At 45.6% G+C, this 23,438-nt stretch overlaps 1 long non-coding RNA gene across 1 annotated transcript in view; it reads right to left on the reverse strand.

Annotated features, from left to right (window-relative positions):
- The window catches only part of LOC120638747, a 78,415-nt gene that overhangs the window by 53,690 nt on the left and 1,287 nt on the right, over positions 1–23,438 (reverse strand). The window lies entirely within an intron of this gene.

The raw sequence follows: 23,438 nt of genomic DNA on the forward strand, positions 1-23,438 counted from the left end.
TAGTTGCGGAAGACCTCACGGAGGCGATGTGCTTTTAATAAAATTGTGAAGGTAGGGAGAGTGATCATCTGTACAATATGAAGAGGGAGGGCGTTCAGGCCAGAGGCTGGATGTGGGCAAGAGGTCGGTGGTGAGATAAACGAGATTGTGGTATGGCAAGTAGGATGGCATTAGAGGAGTGAAGTGGGTGGGCTGGGTTGTAGCAGAAGAGGAGTGGTGAGGTAGGAGGGGGCATGGTGACTGGAACGCTTTAAAGCCAACAGGGTTTCTGTTTGATGCGGAAGTGGGTGGTCAACCATTGGCGGCTTCATTGGCTTTTACCTAGCCTTGAAAATCCTTCTCGATCGCTCCTAGTTCTCATACATACTCAGCTTATTTAGGTTTCATACATGGAAAATTGCATTTCTCCTTGATTTCCCCTCAATCCCAGCATGCAGCCAGAAGCATTTTGACAGCGGTGGCAGTGGAAAGGACAGAGTGAACCAAACCTAATTGAGCCCAGACTTCAGGCTTCATTAGGGACCCCTAAAAATCATATTCAACTGGCTTAAGTAGTGTTGTAAAATAGACTGGAGAATCAAAATTAAGTGAAACTATTATGTATTCCACCTGCCCTTATGGAATTCCCATAAGAGGTTAGGTTTTTTTTGTTTTGGTTTGGGTTTTTTTTAAGCATCTTCACAAAGTTCTGAAAAGTCTGAGCCAATGAAATCAGCTCTGGTCTCTCCCGGGCTTTGCGTGCCTGACATTGTTGTCGGTGCTGGTGGGGATGAAAGCTTAATTAAAGATGTAATCTGAACTTGGGAGAAATAGGCTGCCTTTAAATTTTAACTGCAGCAGATGGGCTCAAGGCAAAGGTAGAGGAGGATAACATCTCAGAGAATCTCCAAAGTGAACGTATTTTAGTTGCTGACAAGAGCTGCTTTCATTGAATACAGAAAACCCACAGGGCAGCTGAGGGCAAACACCGTTGAGGGTTTGATTCGGCCCTCCGATAGCCACATACAAACACATACATACACGCACACACATGCACCCATGTCCATTTGTGTGTGCATGTGTGTGTGTGTGTACAAAATACTTCAGAGAAACAGCTTGGCCTAGAAGATAGAGACCGCGGACGGGAATCAGGAAGCCTGGGTTTCGATCCTGGTTCCCCCGTTTTCCGGCTTTGTGATATCTGGATCCAGGCGGCTGACTTCTCTGGGCCTCAGTTTCCTCATCTGTTAATTGTTTCCTCTCCAGCTCAGACTGTGAGGCTCAGGTGGGACAGGGACTGTGTCTGATCAGATTGCATTTGATGAATCTCTCAATCATTCAATCAGTGGCATTTATTAAGCACGTACTGTCATCTAGATTGCAAGTCTCTTGTGAGCAGGTATCACCACTACCTACTCTGCTGTATTGTACTTCCCTAAGAGTGTAGCACAGTGCTCTGCACACAGTAAGCGCTCAGTAAATACGATTGATTGAAGTAACTAACATTAAATCCCCTCTGGACTATAAGCTTGTTATGGGCAGGGAATGTGTCTGCTTATTATTGTATCATTCTCTCCCAAGTACTTAGTACAGTGGTCTGCATACAGTAAGCACTCAATTGAATAAACGATGTAAATACCACTGATTGATTTGAAAAAAAAATATCTTCTGCCCAATTAAATTACCCAAAGTTATTCTCACCCTCAATCTCCATTATGCCAAACACATGTTCTGAGAAACAATTCTCCATTGTTTCCTCTGGTCTGGGGAGATTTTACATTTCCCTTTGGCCCGGAAGAACTGTATTAGCATTGTATTAGTAACCATTCTCCGGGATTGTGATGGTAATTCATTTTAATGTCTGTCTCTCCCTGTAGATAGTAAGCAACCTGGGGGCAGAGAATAGGTCAACCAACTTTGTTGTACTGTACTCTCACACTGAGTCCTCAGTAAATACCACTGGGTGATTGATTGGTGGTGTTTGGTCCCACAGCATGGTCTAGTGGAAAAAGCAGGGGCCTGGGAGTCAGAGGGCCTGGGTTCCAATCCTTCTCTAGCACTTGTCTGCTGTATGACCTGATGAGGAAGGGTGGTCATGGGCGAATACAGAGGGATGGCCCAAAAACTGTTAGTGGGCAGTCCAAAGCAGGTATACTGACTACGGGAGAGGGCATGGGGGGGGGGGGGGGGGGGGGCTTAAAGCCCCAAGCGCGAGGTTTCCCCCAGCAACTAACAGTGAATAATGGTTCGTTATCAAAAGGCGAGCAGACCTGAAGTCGCCATAAACAATCGGGCTAATCAGGAAGCGAGACAATGACTACGGGCATGTAAACAAAGTATAAAAGGAGAAGAACAAAGGACTTGGGAGCGCTTCCCTTCCCTCGAGGGATCGCCCGCCACTTTCAAATTCCTGGCGTTAAAATTCGACAGGTGGCTGGGAGTTGGGAGTGAAATAAACTTGTTTTGGCCTTGTTTATCCCCTCAGAGTAATTCTTTACTCACCAAGTTTCTGAACCGCAGTAGTCGGTAGCGGATCGCCAACATTCTTGGCGCCCAACGTGGGGCTCGAGGGGTTCCACTGAGTCTCTTACCTGAGGCTGGGGAGGGTGGTCAGTTCAGAATCCCTCGGAAAGCCGCGTGAGGAGGTGTTGCCCTTGCATAGGGTGTTGTCCGAAAGGACGATCGGCGGGACGCCGCCGAGGACTGGAGACAGTCGTTTGCAGTCGGGGACTGCGAATTTGTGGGCGAGGCCCGTGTGCCTTTAAGAAACAAAGGTGGATTTACAGCTCAGGTAAGACACCTTGGGGCAGGACCCTTCTATTCCGCCTCCCCCCCCCCCCCCCGGTTGTTTATTGAATCCTAAAAAAGGATAAATTTGGCCTTCCGTCCTTGAGGACTGATCACTTAATCTTTCTTTGCACAACCGAGTGGCCCCAATACAAACTCGAGGATCAAGAAATCTGGCCAGAGCATGGGTCTCTAAATTATAACACGGTCCTCCAGTTGGACCTGTTCTGTAGGCCTGGGAAAGTGGTCGGAGGTTCCTTATGTCCAAGCTTTCATGGCACTAAATCTGAGTCCAGAGGGTAAGAGGTGCCGAATTTGTTTTACTGGATCTCCCAAATCCTCGATCGCGGGTTCGGCGGAGGAGGAGGGAGATCTATTATTGAATCTGAAACCCCACTCAATGAAACTGTCTTCCTCTTCTTCTTCCCCTTCCCCCCCTCCGACACCCCAGACCTCTCCGGCGCCCACTACTCCTACTATTTACCCGCCGCTCTCAAACCCATTGCTCTATCCGCTCTATCCCCCTTCCCCAAACCCCACTTCACAAGCCCCGAGGCCGCATTTTAAGTCCACCACATACTCGACAGGGCACCCAATTTGGACTCCCAGGGACACTGACTAAAGACCCCCCGACTAAAGGCCCCCCCCACACACAAGACCTCCTTTGTCCACTTCGTGAGGTTACAGGGTAAGGTAATGGGGTTATGTGCGTGCAAGCCCCCTTTAGTTTAACTGAATTAGCCCAGGCGAAAAGTCAAATGGGCACATACTCCCAGGACCTAACCGCTTTAGGGACGAGTTCCAACGACTGACCCTTCAATACGATCTTTCCTGGGAAGATATTAATTTGCTTCTCTCCACCTGTATGACCCTCCCTGATAAGAGGATGGTGTGGGATCTGGCAGTCCAGGAAGGGGATAAACGGGAGGTGGAATCTCAAGGACGCCACCCGACTGGAGCCACGGCCTGCCCGCGGGAAAAACCAGACTGGGATTATCAGGAAGGGAGCAGGGATAGGGGGTTGAGAGACATAATGGTAGCCCTACTCCTTAGGAAAAGGAAATTAAGAAACAGGTGAATTATAACACAGTAATAGTAAAAGTAAAAGAGGTCGTTCAGGGGAAGGACGAAAATCCTGCTGCGTTCCGTGGTAGACTGACTGGACGTTATTCGACAGTAAACGAATGTGGATGTGGATTCCCCTGAGGGATCGGTGGTTCTGAATATGCATTTTATCACCTAGTCAGCAGAAGGTATTCGTAGGAAACTGCAGAAAATGCAGCTGGCAGAAAATCCGATGGCAGATCTCCTTGCCCAGGCCTTTAGGGTCTTTAACAACTGCGAGGAGGATTGGGAGCGGAGAAGAGACTCCAGGATCCGGCTTTAAGCCCAGACCCAGACCAACAAGATCGCGGCAGCCTAAAGTATTCTCCCGGCAAACCCAAAAGGGGGATCGCAGACCGCACAGACCTGTTATAAAGGAAACCCGGCCACTGGGCTCGTAATTGCCCCACCCATGCTCAGTCCACGCGGGGAGGTCAAACCCTCCCGCCTGGGCCGTGCTGGAAGTGTGGCGACAGCGACCATTGGTCTCACAACTGTGCTGGTCCTGCCCCGCTCCCCGAGCGCACCCCTTCGGGCCTGGAGTTCCCGGTGCGCTCTAGCCCGGACCGAGATTGACTGATACAGGGGCTACTTACTCGGTATTACCTTCTTTTTGGGGTGTAACGGAACCATCGGAGATAATTGTCACGGGGATAGACGGGAGAAAGCGACCATACAGGGCTACAGCCCCGGTCCCCTGCTTATCAGAGGAAGGGGTCCTCTTTACCCATTATTTTCTAATCATTCCGACGTGTCCTGTGGCCTTGCTGGGGCGGGATATTATGTCTAAACTGCGTTCTACTTTTTCCCTGCTGCCCCTAATAGGGGAAGCCGCTGGGAATGACGGAAAAGGGAGTAAATCCCCATTGGATGAAGGGATCAATCCTCAGGTTTGGGACACTGGGGTGCCAGGGCGGGCAGTCCACGCCGAGCCTGTGCGTGTCTCCCTTAACCAGAAGCTGCTTACCCTTGCCAGGCTCAGTCCTCCCTTCCATCTGCTTCCCGGGAGGAACTAAGACCTATTGTGGAAAAGTTTCTCCAGCATGGGCTGATTCGGCCTTGCCAATCACCCTGTAATACCCCGGTGCTTCCAATGCGCAAGCCAGACGGCACATATCGCTTTGTACAAGATCTTAGAGGGGTGAACGAAAGCGTAGTCCACATTCACCCCGTGCTTCCAAGCCCGTACAATTTGCTATCCTCTATCCCCAGCGACGCGACATGGTTCTCAATCATTGACCTAAAAGACGCATTTTTTGTATCCCCTTAGCCCCAGAATCACAATTTCACTTTGCCTATACGTGGGAGGGCCGCCAATATACATGGACAATACTCCCCCAGGGGTTCAGAGATAGCCCGCAATTATTCGGGCTGAGCCTAACAAAGGATTTAAGCACTCTTGATTTTAGCCCTAGCACTCTAATTCAATATGTTGATGACCTCCTTATCTGTAAACCCGGTGAAGAGATGGCTAGGCACGCCTCCGTGCAGACGTTAAACCACCTATGCCAAGCAGGATACCGGGTCTCTAGAAAGAAGGTCCAATGGTGCCGACAGCGAGTACTATTCCTAGGCAATATTATTACCCCTGGATGTAGGTCCTTGGGCCCTGAACGAATACGACGAATAGCTGACCTCGCGGCCCCTAAAACGTCCCGGCAGCTCCGCGCCTTTCTAGGAATGGCAGACTACTGTAGGCTATGGATCCCTAATTTTGGTCTAACTGCTAAACCCTTTTACGAGGCCTTGGTCCAAGATCACTTGGAATGGGGGCCAGATCAGGAAACGGCCTTCAAGACCTTGAAACGACGTCTCTGCTTTAGCACTCCCAAACCTAGAGAAACCATTCAGTTTATATGTGGATGCAAGACAAGGCCACTGTGTTGCAGTTCTAGGACAACACCTAGGACCCGACTTCAGACCAGTTGCTTACTTCTCTAAGCGGCTGGATCTCACTGCCGCTGGCTGGCCGGCCTGCCTGCAAGCGGTAGCGGCCACGGCAGTTCAAGAAGAGAGTAGCAAGATTACTCTGGTCGACCAATTACAGTCTATACCCGCCCAAGCCGCCTCCCAGGTTAATGACATCTCACAGGCACAGGGCCTAAATGGCTCTCCAATACCCACCTTTTCAGATGTTTCTCAACTCCGACAATTGGCCTTCAGAACCTCTCACCCTGCTGCACCTACCACGGGAACCTCTTGGTTCTGGTGGGTCTGGCTAGATTCCTCCTCTTGGTCAGGATGGACCGGGACGCTCCTGAAAAGTGCACTTATTTCCCTACTCCCGTTATGTGCTCTTCTTCTTTTAGGTTGCTGCGTTCTGAAGGTGGCCCAGAGATGCTGTATCCGAGCAACTGAAAAGATCCTTCTGGCCCATCACCAAGGCTACCAGCCCCTACACCCCATTGACCAACCCCACACAACTTCTACGCCAATGTTGGTCGCCCACTCTAGTCCTGATTATCTCCTCTTTTAGGCACCGCCCCAGGTCTACGCCCATTCCAGCATGAAGAAGTTACAGAAGATGAGAGCTTCGCCGCATTCCCTAGGCAATGAAAGGGTGTGGCAAAAAGAAAAGGGGGAAATGGGGAAGGGTGGTCATGGGCGAATACAGAGGGATGGCCCAAAAACTGCTAGTGGGCAGTCCAAAGCAGGTATACTGACCACGGGAGAGGACATGGGGGGGGGGGGGGGGCCTTCAAGCCCCAAGCGCGAGGTTTCCCCCAGCAACTAACAGCGAATAATGGTTCGCTATCAAAAGACGAGCAGACCTGGAGTCGCCAAACAATCGGGCTAATCAGGAAGCGAGACAATGCCTACGGGCATGTTAACAAAGTATAAAAGGAGAAGAAAACAAAGTATAAAAGGAGAAGAACAAAGGACTTGGGTGCGCTTCCCTTCCCGAGGGATCGCCAGCCACTTTCAAATTCCTGGCGTTATAATTCGGACAGGGGGTTGGGAGTTGGGAGTGAAATAAACTTGTTTTGGCCTTGTTTATCCCCTCGGAGTAATTCTTTACTCACCAAGGTTCTAAACCGTAGTAGTCGGTAGCGGATCGCCAACACTGGGGCAAGTCACTTCACTTCTCTGGGCCTCAGTCACCTCCTCTGTAAAATGGGGACTAAGACTGTAAACCCCATGTGGGACAGAGACTGCGTCCAACCTAATTTGCTGCCAACCTAATTTGCTGGTTTCCACCCCAATGCTTAATACAGGGCCTGGCACGTAGTAAGCACTTTAGAAATATCACCCTAAAATGCCATTATTATCATTATTATTACCAGATCCGGGGAGTCTGACTCCAGACGCACTTACTGATTTAACTGTGATATTTATTAAGCGCTTACTATATGCCAGGCACCGAATTAAGCACTAAGGTAGTACAAAGTGATTGGTTTGGACATAGCCCCTGTCCCACATGGGGCTCACAATCCCCCGTTTTCCAAATGAGGCAGAGAGAATTTAAGTGACTTGCACCAGGTCGCACAGCAAACAAGTAGCAGAGTGGGGATTAGAATCCAGGTCCTTCTGACTCCAAGGCCGGGGCTCTGGCCACTAAGCCACGCTGCTTCAAATAAGGAACTCTAGGCAGGACACTAGGATTCTAGAACTTCCCTCATGAGGGACTCTAGGAAAATCTCACCTCCCACCCCTTTCATTCCAACGTATTTATTGAGCGTTTGAGCCATGTGCAGAGAACTGTACTAAACTCTTGGGAGAGTATGATACCATACAACAATAATCAGACACATTTCCCGCCCACGATGAGTATATCCATCATTAACGCTGGATCATTCTAACTAAAGGTTGGCTGGAAAGGCTAGTACTAAATAGAAAAGTCCTTGGGGAATATTTTTAAAAATAGAGTAGGCGGCAGAGTAACTGCTGGATTCAGAAAGGACCATGATTTTTCCAGCTCCCGACGTGGCTTAGAATGAGTCTCACCCTCACAGAGAAGCTCAAATGAACTTTTCATTTAAACCAACATGTGCTTCTCATGGAGAACAGCACGGCGGCTAGGCTAACTATATCTGGATAATTATAGGATTTTCTGCATTTGTAAAGAACGCCTGGGTTTCTGACAAGATCTCTCATTAATTACATGTCAACTGTTAAAACATTAAGGGGCTGTATGCAGATGACAAGCTATCAAGCAGTAGGCTGTAGCTTGCTGGCTGGATGCTAATTAAATATTGGGGCCTCTGGGTGTGGGGAGGCAGCCATCTGATAAAAGGCAAGATGAGAAAGCCTGTGGCACATTTTGATTTTCTTTACTTATGCAAAAATACCTCCTCTCTCTAGGTTGATTCTCAGCATAGAAACTTTGGGCGTTTGGGTTGCATTTAAGTGAAACAAGAGTGTCTGCTCCTTCACAGTACATATCCAAGAAGTGTTCATTAAGTCAACCATATTTATTGAGTGCTTACTGTGTGCAGAGCACTGCACTAAGCGCTTGGGGGAGTACAATACAACAGTAAACAGACACATTACCTGCCTACAGTTAGTTATACCCAACTAGTTATTATTCCTGAAATGTTAGAGGGTGGCGTAATGGATAGAGCCCTGGTCTGGGAGTCCGAAGGACCTGGGTTCTAATCCTGCTTCTGCCACATGTCTGCTGTGTGACCTCAAGCAAGTCACTTCACTTCTCTGTGCCTCAGTTCCCTCATCTGTAAAATGGGGATTAAGAGTGTGAGCTCCATGTGGGACATGGGCTGTGTCCAACCTGATTACTTTGTATAGACCCCGGGATTTCGTTCAGTGCCTGGCACATAGAGCTTAAACAAATACCATAAAAAAGTAAGTGCTCAATAAATACCATAAAAAAGTAAGTGCTCAATAAATACTTTCAACCGACTGATTAATAGTAGGGGTAGCGATAGTCATTTATTGAGTGTCCAGCTGAGGACATGCACTGTACTAGGTGCTTGGGAAATACACAGAAGTGGACATTTTCCCCTCCACTCCCGGGGAGCGTACAATATAACAGACCTCATTTTCGAGTGGGATGGAAATGTCAAAGGATGTCAACCTCTGGACTGAATGCTCCTGATGGGCAAAGAATGTATCTACCAACTCTGTGGTATTGTACTCTCCTAAGCGTTTAGTACAGTGCTTTGCCCACAGTAAGCACTCATCATCATCATCAATGGTATCTACTGAATGCTTACTATGGGCAAAGCACTGTATTAAGTGCTTGGGAGAGTATAATCCAACAAAGCTGGTAGGCACATTCCCTGCCCACAAGGAGTTCAATTGATTGATTCATTCAATTGTATTTATTGAGTGCTTACTGTGTGCAAAGCACTGTACCAAGCACTCGGGAGAGTACACTAGAACAACAAGCAGACAATTCCTGCCAACGACAAGCTCACAGTCAATAAATATTGATTGATAAGTGATATTCCCATTGTCTGGGATAACCAATGGTGACTGTCATTTCTGCCCCTTGCCAGGCACTTTGCTTTTCTAATCGTTTATTTTTTTTGTTCACAAAAGTTCTAGAAAATTGCTCAAGACAAAAGTTCGATGTGGCTGCTTTTGATCTAAATGTTTTTCTGATTTTCACCAAATGCCAGCGATTCCACTTTCACAGAGGAGTGCTTACCGTAACCAACCCGTCATTCCGAAAAGGAACTTGCCTTTTTAAAATCCACCCTCACTGAACGATCTGAAAGGTCCACAGTGCAAGTGTCTGTTGCAATGACCTAAGTCCATTTGGCAGTTATTTTACACATTGGCTTTTCTTGTTGGGACTCATTAAAGATTGTAGTAACATGGGAATAGCGAGGCTGTAAAACACAAGTCCAACTCAATCACCTGAGTTAAATGACTTTCCTTCTCTACCCCAACTATAATTCAGAAAGTCTACAATGTACTCGTACGTGCTTAAGGCGGTTTGTAGAAAACTATTGAATTCAAATTGATTCCAGTGTCAGATTGGTTGAGTATCAAAGTGTATTTTTCACTCATTAAAACGTTCATAAAATCTAATATTGCACACCTGTCAAAAGAATGCATCAAACCTCTTTTAAACAGCCCTGGTGTATGCTTTTATTTGATATTTCTGTGATTATAGGAAGCATTTCACCACTCCACAGTCAGAGTCTATGGGGCATGACACCATTTGTAGTTTTAGAAGATCTGCACTGAAGTTTCATATGTCATATAATTAATTTGGTATTCTTGGAATAAGACAACATTTTCTTCTTGAATATTTGACCAGTACCTCACACTGGGGGGAGGGGGGAAGCTCACAGTCACAGCCTAGGGAAACATTCCTCATCTCGAAAATTAAAATATTCACAAGCAAATAATTTCTATCTGAATTTTGAAAACTCAGAGACAAATGAATGGCAAATGGTTTGTGCATAATACCCTTGAAATAAAATTAGTGATGGGAGGATGGCATTTCTATTAGCTTGGGTTTGGGGACTAAAGGTGAGGCTATTTAGTTGAAGGCTTTTTCCAGCTAAGTGAAAGAAACACTGACTCAGTGGATGATGGAAAAAGAGTAGTGACAGCTAGAATCTCTGCCAAACGAGTTTGGTTGTCAATCAATCACTAAACCAGATCCTAAGGCTACCCCCACAATGACTCATACTGATAGAGTTGTCATATTTTTTTATGGTATTCGTTAAGTACTTTCTATGTGTCAAGCACTGTTCTGAGCGCTGGGGTAGATACAAGACAATCAGGTTGGGCACAGTCCATGTCTCACTTGGGGCTCACAGTCACAATCCCTATTTTCCAGATGAGGTAACTGAGGCACAGAGAATTGAAGTGATTTGCCCAAGGTCACATAGCAGATCATCAATGGTTCTTATTGAGCACTTACTATGTGCAGAGAACTGTACTAAGCACTCGGGAGAATACAATGCAATGGAGTGAGTTTACAATCTAGAAGAGTGACAGAACTGGCATTGGAATCCAGGTCCTCTTGACTCCTAGGCTCCTGCCCTTTTCATCAGGCCACGCTGTTACATGCTGTCATATCCTGGCTCTTCTCCCTGTCCCCAGTAATCGCCACCTGTCTGTCCACTCCATTTGACAGTGATGAGAGACATTATATGTCTCTGTCACACTCTCCCTAGCTCTTAATAGAACGTTTTTCCCTCAGTGGAAGCTCTTACTGTATTACTGTTTGATCCTCCTCTGCATGAAACTCAAATTCCTATTCACTGGCTTTAAAGCACTCAATCAACTCTCCTGCTCCTACCTCCCTGATTTCCTTGATTTGCTTCCTTTATCCACCCGTCCCTCAGCCCCACAGCACTTCCGTACAAGTCCACCATTTACTGATTTCAACTAATGTCCGTCTCCCTCCGTACACCGTAAGCTCGTTATGGGCAGGGAATGTGTTTGCTGATTCTGCTGTAGTGTACTCTCCCAAGTGCTTAGTAGAGTGCTCTGCCCAGAATAAACATTCAAAAACCACAGTTGATTGACTTCCTACTGCAGCGCGGTCCGCACACTTCAATCCTCTAATTCAACCTACTCAAGGAACCTCAATCTCTCCATTTTGCCACTGACACCTCGTCCACATCCTCCCTCTGGCCTGGAACTCCCTCCCCCTTCATATCCGACAGACATTCACTCTCCCCAACTCCAAAGTCGCATTAAAAGCCCATTTCTTCTCTAAGAGGCCTTCCCCGACTAAGCCCTTATTTCTTCTACTCCCTCTCCCTTCTGCATCACCTACACACTAAGACCTGTTCCCTTTAAGGGCTTGATATTCACCCCTGCTTCAGCCCCACAGCACTCAGAACGCAGCCATAATTAATTTTAATGTCTGTCTCCCCCTCTAGACTGTAAGCTCCTGTGGCCAGGGAATGTGTCTGTTATATTGTTATACTGTACTCTCAAATGACTGATGGATGAATGATAATGAAATGATGGATATAGCAAGAATGAAGGTTGTTAAGTGATTCAAGATGGGTGAGAATTAAAGAACTGGATCTTGATCGGTCTGGAGGAAGGAGAGGAGAAGGAAGTATGATAATCAAACATTGATGGCTCAGGTGTAAGAACCTAAGTAATGGGCACTATTTCTGGCTCACATCAATCATCATTATCATCAGTGGTATTTATTGAGCACTTAGTCATTCGTATTTACTGAGCACTTACTGTGTGCAGAGCACTATAGTAAGTGCTTGGGAGAATACAATGTAACAGTAAGCAGGCACATTCCCTGCCCACATCAGAGCACTGTACTAAGCACCTGGGAGAGTACAACAGAGTTAGCAGACATGTTCCCTGCCCACAATGAGCTTACAGTCTACAGGGAGAGACAGACATTAATATAAACAAAGTATAACATGTAATTTCTAGATATGTACCTAGGTGCTGTGGGGTTGGAGGTAGGGCGAATATAATAATAATAATGTTGGTATTTGTTAAGCGCTTACTATGTGCAGAGCACTGTTCTAAGCACTGGGGGAGATACAGGGTAATCAGGTTGTCCCTCGTGAGGCTCACAGTCTTAATCCCCATTTTACAGATGAGGTAACCGAGGCACAAAGAAGTGAAGTGACTTGCCCACAGTCACACAGCTGACTAGTGGCAGAGCCGGGATTCAAACCCATGACCTCTGACTCCCAAGCCTGTGCTCTTTCCACTGAGCTATGCTGCTTCTCTATATCATATCAAATATCAGTGATCTATCCCCATATTTGGTCTCTGACACAAACGATGAAATACTGGCAGAAACTAATGGATGACTTCCTTCTTTGCCCTACAATTAAGGACTGGCTCATTTGCATAGCCTTCTTTCCATTCTCTTCTTCCTCCTTTCTGCGAACCATTTTGTTTCTCCACGCTTTGTGCTTTATTGTAATCAGTCAGTGGCGTTTATTGAGAGCTTACTTTGTGCAGAGCACCACACTAAGTGCTTGGGAGAGTACACTACAGAGTCGATAGACATGTTCCTGGTCCACAACAAGCTTACAGCCGAGATGGGGAGACAGATGTGAATATAAATAAATCATTTATAATATGCAATTTATAGATATGGCCATAAGTTAATTGATTCAATCATTCGAATTCATTGAGCGTTTACTGTGTGCAGAGCACTGTACTAAGCGCTTGGAAATCTTTGGAGCTGGGGGTGGGGTGAATACCAAATGCCCAAAGGGCACAGATCTAAATCGATGACGCAGAAGGGAGAGGGAGCCAGGGAAAAGAGGGCTGAATCAGGGAAGGCCTCTTGGAGGAGGAGTGGAATTAGGAGGAGATGTCACCCTATTTACTCTTACCAAGTGCTTAGTAAATTGTGCTTCACACAGTAGATGGTTAATAAATACTCTTGATAGATTGACCTATCCTGATTATTACGGGCATACCGCCTAAAATTCCTAACTGTCCCCTTCGTAAACCAATATGACCCTCGTATCTAAAAACGTACAAATCCCCTCTGGTAACAAATTTTATATTTACAATTGATAGGTCTTTGCATTCCAGAACTTCTAGGAGTAACTGTTGGAGGTAGCCAGCTTTGGAAGGATTTGAAAGCAGAGGATCTGATCATCATATGTTGAAGCTGAGGTTTTAGTAGTGTAGAGAAGTCATACTAGATGGTACAGTGAAAAAATGGATCGGAGGTGATTATCGGCAACTACTATTTACAGATGTTCCAAGACACGGTTAGTTCTGGTGCTTTCATGTTACAGTATAAATAAGATCAAGCTTGTACCCTTCTGTAGTTCATACTTTCAAATATTTAAAAGTAGAAATAGTGAGTAGGGAATCTACCAGAAAAATCCTTGTAAATGATAAAATTGAAAAAAAATCAAAAGTTTCAATGTGGACTGCAGTTTATATTTACATTTCTAGACTGTGAGCCCGTTGTTGAGTAAGGATTGTCTCTGTTGCCAAATTTTACTTTCCAAGAGTTTAGTACAGTGCTCTGCACACAGTAAGCGCTCGATAAATACGGTTGAATGAATGATTAGATGATGCACATTAGATCTCCACAAAGAAATGATAAAAAGCATAATCACTCATAGAAAATACTCAATTTTAGAGTTAAACATGAACATAAAGTGTTTGTTTTAGCAATATGCTTTAAATTATTTCACTGCACTTTAAAATGAGTTGGACTCAATTCAAAGAAAAGATGATTTTCATTTTTACCAAAATGAACTGCATGATGAAAAAACCATAAAGTCAAACAAATACTGCCTTCACTGATTTTAGAGATAGTTGCCAGGTCTAAAAATGGTATTACAGTTCTCGAGTCCTTCCTCAAAAGGAGGGCTCTGAAATTGGGGTTCCAAGAAAGGAAGTTGAAATATGAACCCACGTCTAATGTAAAAGTTTTTATTAGACATTATTGGTAAAGTATGGAGGATGAAGAAAATGGTCTTTTTGGAAAAGAAAAATACATTAGAAAACACACCTGAGGAGAGGAGCATTAATACATTCAATTTTTTAGTGGTACGATTAGGTGCGGCTGTCAAAAAGATGAATTTTCAAATGGAGGTGGAGAGAAGGGAAGAAGCAACTCTATCCCTTTCAGATGGGCTGAATCTTAAAGGACTCTTAATCACATTTCATTCAAAGTCCTCTTTTATTCCCCAAAGAAGGAATACTTGATTTGACATTTGAAAAGTGCCCAGGCCCGGGAGTCAGAGGACCTGGCTTCTTATCCTGGCTCAGCCACTTGCCCGCTATGTGACCTTGGGTAAGTTGCCTAACATATAATTATCCTGTGTCTACTCCAGAGCTTAGTACAGGGCTTGGCACGTAGTATGCCTTATCAAATTGAAGCAGCATGGTGTAGTGGATAGAATATGGGCCTGGGAGTCAGAAAGTCATGGGTTCTAACCCCAGTTCCACCACTTGTCCGCTGTATGGCCTTGGGCAAGTCACTTAACTTCTCTGTGCCTCAGTTACCTCGTCTGTAAAATGGGGACTAAGAATGTGAGCCCCATGTGGGACAGGGATTGGATCCAGCCTGATGACTTTCTATCCACCCCAGTGTTTAGTACAGTGCCTGGCACATAGTAAGTGCTTAACAAATACTATCATCATTATTATTATTATTGTCCAATACCATGAGGATGATGATGATTACTGTTATCACTAAATTATCTGTACCTCAGTTTTCCCGTGTGAATGAAATGGAGAAGCAGCATGGCCTACAGGAAAGAGCCCAGGCCTGCAAGTCAGGTTCTAGTCCCAGCTCTGCCACGTACCTGCTGTGGGACCTTGGGCAAGTCACTTCACTGTGCCTCAGTTCCCTCATCTGCAAAGCCTAGTACAGTGCATTGCATGTGGTAAGTGATTAACAATTCTACAGTAAATTAAATACCCGCTCTCCCTCCTACTTAAAGTGTGAACCCATGTGGGACAGGGACTTTGTCCAACCTGATTAGCGTGTACTTGCCCCAATGCTTAGTATAGTGCTTGGCACATAGTAAGTGGTTAGCAAAAATTATTATTGTTATTATTTCTATCTTCAAATTAAAAAAGGGAGATAACACCCAAGACCCTACTGATAGATATCACCCTTTGGCTGGTTGCAGAGATTGTTTTGTGAATTCATTCAATCATATTTATTCAATCGTATTTATTGAGCGCTTACTGTGTGCAGAGCACTGTACTGAGCACTTAGAAAGCACAATGGACTCATCTATTTACTGTTTACTGCGAAGTCAGTTGAAGACATCACCACAGCTCCCCCAAGCAACTGCCTAACTCTTTCTCCAATAGCATTAGGATCACAGCAACTGCCTTGCAGCAGCGAACTCCAGAGTTTTTCATTAAAAAAAATTGACATTTATCTTGTTGCAAAATGTACCTCTTGTTCAACAAAATCTCACTAAGATCAAACCACCCCCAGGAAGATAAATGTCAGATTTTTAATGAAAACTACTTGCATTTGAAAGAAGGGGTAGATTTAGTTAGGCAGGATCCGTCAGTACAAAGGAGACAAACATCCTGGTGATTTTTCAAGAGTTCACTCATTCATTCAATCGTATTTATTGAGTGCTTACTGTGTGCAGATCACTATACTAAGCGCTTGGAAAGTACAATTTGGCAACAGATAGGGATTTGCTTGGTTATCTCACACCCTCATCAAATGAAGAGCTAGGATACTGACTACTTTGTTGTCATCTAAATTTCAAATGTGACTAAGTTGCCTTCTGCCCTGAATTTTTTTTAATGGTATTCGTTAAGTGCGTACAATGTGCCAGGCACTGTACTAAGCGCTGGAGTAGATACAGGCTAATCAGGTTGGGTCCAGGCCATTTTCCCCCATGGACTATATTTAATCCCCATTTTACAGATGAGGTCACTGAGGCACAGAGAAGGTAAGTGACTTGCCCAGGTCACACAGCAGACAGGTGGCGGGCCAGGTCTTCCTGATTCCCAGGCCCATACTCTATCCGCTAGGCCATGCTGCTTCTCTGTGAATTGATCTTGACAGGTGAGATTTCGTGGACAAAAATCCTCAGGGTCCAAAGGCATTTCCACAGTGACCATGTCTGCAGCCACCACAGCACCATAGGATTTAAAATCAACTTTAAAGCCCTCGATCCCCTTGCCCGCTCCTACCTCACCTCGCCGTTCTTCTACTCCAACCCAGCCCGCACTCTTCGCTCCTCCAAGTGCCAACCTACTCACTGTACCTCGACCTCATCTATCTCGCCGCCGACCTCTCGGCCGCGTCCTGCCTCTGGCCTGGAAGACCCTCCCTCTTCATATCTGATAGACGATGACTCTCCCCCTACCTTCAAAGCTTTCCTGAAGGCACATCTCCTCCAAGAAGACTTCCCTGACTAAACCCTCTTTTCCTTTCCTTCCATTCCCTTCTGCATCGCCCTGCCTTTCTCTCTTTAGTCACCCCTGCTCCCAACCCCACAGCACTTGTGTATGTATCCGTAATTTTTTTTCTTTATATTAACGTCTGTCTCGCCCTCTGGACTGTTAGCTAGTTGTGAGCACGGAATGTGACTGTTATATTGTACCCTCACAAGCACTTAGTGCGGCTCTCTTTACACAGTATACGATCGATTGATGGATTGATTGACTTGCCCATATGGGGCAAGCTTGGTCCTGAGTCTCAATAGCTTCTGTGAAGCATAGTGTTCATAGCTCCAGCCCGGGAGCTGGGCTAAAATGACCTATCTAGGGACATTCAAACCCTGAGCCTAAGAAGATGATACTTTCTAATGTCTGTCTTCCTCTCTTCTAGACTGTAAGCTCTTTGTGGGCAGGAAACATGTCTTCCAACCCTGTTACACTGTACTCTCCCAAGTGCTTAGTACAGTGCTCTGCACTCGGTAAGCGCTAGATAAATTCCACTGATTAGCTGATTGATTTCCTGTGCATCTCTGCTCTCGACAAACAAGCTGTCTTTCAGTATGAACTGATGGGTAGAAATTGTGGCCCAGGAAAGAAATTGTGAGGCTTGAGTCAGTTCTGGGAACAGAAGAAAGGGGAAACACAGCCTCTGCGTAAAGACCTTCAGACAGAAATAGCCCCCATCCATATTCTTCTTTTTTCTGGAATCATTCCACACCAGCAAAACCCCAGTGAGGACACCTGGGTGCTCTCAGAGCTGCAGAGACACCAGAAGCGTGAAAAAAACAACCACTCGGGTGTCAAAAATTGAAGAGGCCTCACACTTGGATTACCAAACTGTCAAAACACCACCAGCCATTCAGGGCAACTGGGCAACATGTCAATTGGAGCTCCAGGAATGCCTTTGAACTAACTTTTTCTTGACTTTCCACTTCTCTTGGGGCTCTGAGCTAGAATCTGAAACTCTGCGGTATGCAGTCTTCGGCTGGCCGAGACATCCCCCTCTCCCCCGGGTCCCCTACAGAAATTGGAGATCAGCAGGGAAACGAGGTGGATGTACGTTGACCCCAGAGGAGGCCGGGAATGCAGTCTGAATTTGCCTGCCCTGAACAGACTCGGTGGAGAAGGGAGTAGGAAAGAATCTTGAAAATTTAAAGACCTGAAATGCTAATTCTCCGGGCCCTGGCTTCTTCCTTCCTATTTCAGCAGGCTCGGGTCTGGTTTCAAATTCAAAAAGCCACTGGGTATCTGGCTTGTTAGACATACATACTGTGTCATACATCATAAATTCTTGTCGAATATGAATCCTGATAGTTTGCAGATCCTTTTGTCATGAACATCACCCATGTCTTTCCTCCTCTATAGATGGCTATCTGGCTCTGTGGAATAAGGCCTATAGCATCTCACAAGGGCAGAATAAGTGGCCTGGATTAAAAAAAGCAATACTTTATCTCTCTGTAGAATACATTATCTCTCTGGGGTGAGACTCCGAGCTCTTTAAAATATCACAGACCCAAGTTCCACCCAACCGAATTGCAAGAATAGTCTGCCGGACACTTCAGAGAAACCGTTCAACCAGGATTAATGAAGAGGGACCCAGGGGAAGCTGTGCAATGAGTCTGGTGATTCTCAAACCACTGCGGAAATCTTAGACCCAGGAATTTAGGTTTAAGATGAAGTGAGAGTAAAAAAAGGGGAGACAGACAGGATCCAAAACTACGCTAGTTGGGATCTGGCTTCCCCCTGACAATTCCAAAATTAATTCTGGGGAACTTAGACACTGTCATGGAAAATCCTACATTCCTTGAAGATGAACCAGGTCTGGAGATTATAAATTCCTTGTAGGCAGGGATGTTGCCTATGGACTTGGTTGTATTGAACTCTCCCAAGTGTGCAGTACAGTGCTGGGCACACGGTAAAGGCTCAGTGAATACCCATCTATTGAAGCCAACGACATGGGAGACATGGGAGAGTCCACACTCCCACTTGGCTAGGACTCACAGTCTTGGCTAGCTTGAAAACCTCTTTGGTAGTCACGTTATTCATTCGATCTATTTACTGAGCGCTTACTGTGTGCAGAACACTGAACTAAGCACTTGGGAGTGTCCAATATAACAATAACCAGTTTACAGTCACATTAGCAATAAATACTATTGAATGAATGAATGAATGAATTAGCAGCATGGCTCAGTGGAAAGAGCCCGGGCTTGGGAGTAAGAGGTCATGGGTCCGAATCCTGGTTCTGCCACTTGGCAGCTGTGTGACTGTGGGCAAGTCACTTAACTTCTCTGTGCCTCAGTTGCCTCATCTGTAAAATGGGGATTAACTGTGAGCCTCACGTGGGACAACCTGATCACCCTGTATCTACCCCAGCACTTAGAACAGTGCTCTGCACATAGTAAGCGTTTAACAAATGCCAACATCATCATCATCATTACATCATCATATCGAGTACAAGCCATATTTTGGGGCACCGATAGGAAAATGACTTTGCCTTCTGGAGCAGATGATTGTCAATTCTGATCTACCTTTTGGCTGACATTTGGTTCCACAGCTATGATATTCCTGCCAAAAGAGTCACTGGGCTCTTCCCCAGGCCTTTTCTCTGTGTTCCGTCTTTGTCACTCTTGTCTTGGATGCGTCCGCTACCTCAAAATGTCATTTGGTTTGGAAAATATTAGAAGCCATGGGACCTCTGTCATGTACATTCTCATCGCGAGCCCCAGCAAGAACGTCGAACGTGACATTTTTGTTGATTTGCATATACAGTCCTAGGAGCTGAAACATAATCCATTTTTTCTTGCTTCTTACTATCAAGTGGCACCCACTGCCTCTCCCTGATAGGATATAGAATTCTCTTAATATCTCGGAGGTGTTGGAATCCTGATGAGCACAGTACATACAGACACATCTTTATGCTTCAGTGTTTTCCCTACCTGTAATTTATTTTAACATCTGTATCTTCAACTACAGTATCAGCTTCTGGAGGGCAGGGATCATGTATACCTCGCTACTCTCCTACTACTACCCAGCCCACACACTTCTCTCCGCTAATGCCAACCTCTCAAGGTGCCTCAATCTCATCTATCTCGCTGCTGGCCTCTCACCCACCTCATGCCCTGGCCTGGCCTGTCTTCCCTCCTTATATCCAACAGACAGTAACCCCCCGCCCTTTTAAAGCCTTATTGAAGGCATGGCTCCTTCAAAAGGCCTTCGCTAAGCCCTCCTTTCCTCTTCTCCCTCTCCCTTCTGCTTCGCCCTGATTTGCTCCCTTTATTCATCCCCCGTCCCAGTCCCACAGCACTTATGTACCTATCTGTAATTCATGTATTTCTATTAATGTCTGTCTCCCCTTCTAGACTGCAAGCTCATCGCAGGCAGGGAATGTGTCTGCTTATTGTTATACTGTACCCTCCCAAGCGCTCAGTACATTGCTCTGCTCAGGAGTAAGCGTTCAATAAATACGACTGACTGACTGACATGTCTACTTATGCTCTTATGTTTTCGTAAGGGCTTAGCACAGTGATCAACAATTAATATTATGGATTGATTGACTGATTAATTGAGTTTTACCTGTTTTTATGCTTAATGCTTTCCCTGTTACGAATTTATCCATTTCCTTTTTTTAATGGTATTTGTTAAGTGCTTATTATGTGCCAGGCACTGTTCTGAGCACTGTGGTAGATAAAAGGTAATCACGTTGGACACAGTCTCTGTCCCACACGGGGCTCAGTGTCTTAACCTCCATTTTACAGGTGAGGTAATGGAGGTACAGAGAAGTGAAGTGACTTGCCCAAGGTCACCCAGCAGAAAAGTGACAGGCCTAGGACTAGACCCCAGAACCATCTGACTGCCAGGTTCGTCCTCTATCCACTAGGCATCGCTGCTTCCTTCCACTGCTTTCCCTTCCCTCTCCTTCCTACTCTCAACTGAAAAGTTTCTGATGAAAAAATGTCAAGTCTCCATACTGAAGCCAATAAAGAGTCTCTCAAATTGCTAGTTCTGGGCTCGATACTCCCCAGCAAACCTTTCGGGCCGATTCTCCCCTCTGGAGCCAGCGGACTACTCATTCATTCACTCAATCGAATTTATTGAGCGCTTACTGTGAGCAAAGCACTGTACTAAGTACTTGGGAGAGTACAGTACACTCCTTTAACTCTCCTCCCTTTCCTCGCTCCCAATTCTGTAACTGAATCAATCAACCAATATTGAGCACTTACTATGTGCAGGGCACTGTACTAAACTCTTGGGAGAGTACACTACAACAAAATTAGCAAATTGTGGCACTTATTGAACACTTACTATGTGCAGAACACTGTACTAAGCTCTTGGGAGAGTAGAATACGACAGACGTAGCACTCATGTTCTCTGCCCATAATGAGTTCAGTTTAGAGGACTGTACAGGCTGACAGTGCCTGCAATACTGTAATTCCGCTGTTCTCATTTCACACAACCTGCTATTTTTTCTGACACAATCTGTCTCTTTTCCATTCAAATGGCCACCCGCCTGTTCCAAGGAATCATCAGCGTTGCCTAGTGGAAAGAGCATGGGCCTGGGAGTCAGAGGACCTGGGTTTTTTCTAATCCTGGCTCGGCCATGACTCTTCCGTGTGTGACCTCGGGAAAGTCATTTAACTTCTCTGGGCCTCGGTTATCTCATCTGAAAATGGGTATTTAGACTGAGCCCCCATGGGCCATGGACTGTGTCCAACCTGATTAGCTCTTCTCTGCTCCAGCTCTTAGTACAGAGCCTGGCACATTGGAAGCGCTTTAGCAAATATCATTTAAAAAAATCATATCTTGGCTTGACTACTATATCAGCTTCCTCTCTGACTTAATAAGCTTTTTTTGGGGGGTGGGAGGAGGGTTATGGTATGTCAAAGCACTTACTATGTGTCAAGCACTGTTCTAAGCACTGGGGTAGACAAGTTAATCAACTGGGACAAAGTCCTTGTCCGACTCGGGACTCACATTCTAGTTGGAGAGAGAACAGGAATTTAACTTCCATTTGACATTTGGGGAAACCGAGGAACAGAGAAGTTACGTGACTTGTCCAAAGTCACACAGCAGGCAACTGGCAGAGCCAGAATTAGAACCCCGCTCCTCTGGCTCTCAGGCCCAGGCTCATTCCACTAGGCTACCCTGCTTCTCTCCACTCTAGTCCACACTTCATTTCTCCCCATGATTAGTCTTCCAAAATGTCTTGGGCACACATTTCCGATGTCCATAAAAAAACACCCACGCTTACTTATTGCTCTCCACATTAAGCAGAAACTCCTCACCATTGGCCTTAAGGTTCTATCACCTCTCTTTTCAGAGTTGTCAGACGCTTTTAGCAACGCAAGTTGCATTCACCATTTTTCCTCGGCTTTCATTTTCTGAGCCACTTAGGGCCGACGGGCTCGCTTTCGCACAAAAACTAATGCACTCCCGTGAGCTGCTCCTGAGGAAGTCATTAAACCTCTTTCCAAACTTTAATGGATTTCCATACACAAACTAATGGCCCATCGTGAATGAGATCCAGATTTTCCGACCGATCTTTCCATTCCCGGTGCCACACGAAATAAAAACCAATCGCCCAGTCCACGGGAAATGGGCTTTTATGCTATTTTTAACCTCTTTTTTTCACAGACCCTTGTCGGCCTCTGTTCAATAAGCTGCAAATAAAATCTGTGTGTCCCTCTCAAAGAAAAGCCTTTTCAACTGATGCTTCGGTTTTCCGTGAGAAGAGGTAATTCTTTTTACTTGATCGGAATGAGACCGATGAAATGATTTTAGCCACCCAGAAAAGTCATCACTTCAAAGTGCTATTTTGACCTCTTTTTTTCTTATTATTACAGCACCCACTATGTGGCAAGCACTGTACTTAGCGCTGGGGTAATTACAATTCAGTCAGGTCAGACACAGTCCCTGTTCCACATGTGCTCCTAGTTCAAATAGGAGGGAGAAGAGATACTGAATCCCCATTTTACAGATGAAGAAAGTGAGGCACGGTGAAGTGAAATAACTTGCCCAGGGTCACAAAGCAGTCTAATGGCAGAGCCAGGATTAGAATCCAGGTCCTCAGGTACTCAGGGCCGGCGTCTATTCACTGGGCCTTACTGCTGCTCTTTCTAAACTTTCCCCAAGTTTGATCTACCTTTCACCGCCCTACCCACTTAAGGAGTCAGAGAACTTCAAGTGAGTAGGTTTGGGATACGAAGGTCTTCACGCATGGAATAACAGCTATTCAGGGTGGCAATAAGCACACACAATGACACATTAAAAAAAAATCCTGTCCCCTCTCCATCATACATGGAAATTGCAAAATAAGGAGGGAGAACATGTATTGAATCCCCATTTTCCAGGTGAGGAAACTGAGACCCAAAGAAATGAAGTGACTCGCCCACAGTCATGCAACAGCAAGTGGCCAAGCGGGATTGGAACCCAGGTCCTTAGACTCCTAGGCTTGTGCTCTTTCCACTAGGTCACTCTGATTGCCACAGAAATGCTTGCCTCTGAATGGTTCATTTACTCTTTCATTCGATCGTATTTACTGAGAGCTTACTGTACTAAGTGCTTGGGAAAGTATAATTCAACAATAAACGCGGCATTCCCTGCCCACAACGAGATTACAGTCAAGACCTGGGGAGACACATCAATACAAATAAAATGACAGTTATGTGCATAAGTGTACTGGGGCTGGGAGGGGGGAAAGCAAAGGGAGCAAACCAGGGTGATGCAGAAGGGAGTGGGAGATGAGGGAAAAAGGTTGGTATGAC

Source organism: Ornithorhynchus anatinus, chromosome 13 (assembly GCF_004115215.2).
Source record: "Ornithorhynchus anatinus isolate Pmale09 chromosome 13, mOrnAna1.pri.v4, whole genome shotgun sequence".
Classification (NCBI taxonomy): domain Eukaryota; kingdom Metazoa; phylum Chordata; class Mammalia; order Monotremata; family Ornithorhynchidae; genus Ornithorhynchus; species Ornithorhynchus anatinus.